Genomic DNA, 1,378 nt, shown 5'->3' with positions numbered 1-1,378 from the left:
GCCAGACTGCAAAGCCGTTTGAACTGCAAGGTTGGCAGTTCAAGCTCACCAGCTGCTCCTTGAAAACCCTATACAGGTTCGTTATGGGTCGGAATCGACTCGACGGCACTTCACAACAACAAATGGAGTTCGTGAGTCTTGGTGTGGTACTGCAGGATAATGCACTAAATTGCAAGGTTAATTTGTACTGCAAGGTTGGTGGTACAAACCCACAAGCCGCTCCTTGGAAACCCTATACAGGATCACTATAAGTTGGAATTGACTTGACAGCACTTAACAACAACAAGGGAGTCCTGGTGTGGTGCTATGGATTAATGGGCTGGGCTGCAAAGTCGGTTTGAACACAAGCTCTGTGGTTAAAGCTCACCAGCTGCTCCTCAGAAACTCTGTACCGGGTAGCTATTGATGGCACTTTAACAATGGCTAAATGATCGTGAGCATTATTTCTTCATATATTTGTTAGCCACCTGAATGTCTTCTTTGGTAAAGTGTCATTTCATGTCCTATGCCCATTTTTAAATTGAATCATTTGCCTTTTTCTTGTTTAGGTGTTGAGGTTTTCTATAAATTTTAGAGACTAGTCCCTTCTCTGATATGTCATTGCCAATTTTTCTTCCCCAGTCTGTGAGTCCTCTTTTTACTCTTTTGGTGAAATCTTTTGATGCACATGTGTCTAATTCTCAACAGGCCCAGTCATCCAGTTTATCTTCTACTGTGTGTGTTTTCAGTTATGTTTTTTAAATGCCATATAGCAGGGCTACATGTTTTTTCATTGCTATGTTCTAGGTTTGACATTTAGGTCTTTGGTCCATCTTGAGATAATTTTTTAATATGGTGTGAGATATGGGTCCTGTTTCATTCTTTTGCAAATGGATATCCAATTTTGCTAGCACCTAACACTTTCTTGAAGGAGCTCTGGTAGCATAGTGGTTACGAGTCGGTCAGCAGTTCGAAACTACCAGCAGTTCCACAGGAGAAAGATGAGGTGTTCTGCTCCCATAAAGATTTACAGCCTCAGAATCCCTGTGCAGGATCACTATGAGTCAGAACCAACTCCATGGTACTTAACAACAACAACAACCCTTTCTTGACTCACAAGCCACTCAAGAAATTTAAGTTACTTTTGTCATTTTAAAAATAGTATATGATTAAAAAAAAAATAGTATGGGAACAGACAATATGGCGGATCGGGTGGATGTATAGCAGAGAGCTCCGCCAACAACACAGAATACCCGACCAAGCAGGCTCAGGGGACGGTCCCAGAACTCTGAACCACATATAAAGGAATACTTAGAAGGTTGGAAGGCTCACAGCTGGGGGAATTTGTGGCAGAAGCAAGAAATCTATTGCTTTCTAGTTTGGAACGATCAGCTGCTCG

The sequence above is a fragment of the Chrysochloris asiatica genome, unplaced genomic scaffold, assembly GCF_000296735.1.
Source record: "Chrysochloris asiatica unplaced genomic scaffold, ChrAsi1.0 scaffold00140, whole genome shotgun sequence".
Lineage (NCBI taxonomy): Eukaryota > Metazoa > Chordata > Mammalia > Afrosoricida > Chrysochloridae > Chrysochloris > Chrysochloris asiatica.
The sequence above is the reverse complement of the archived record's forward strand: the minus strand, read 5'-3'. Positions refer to the sequence as shown.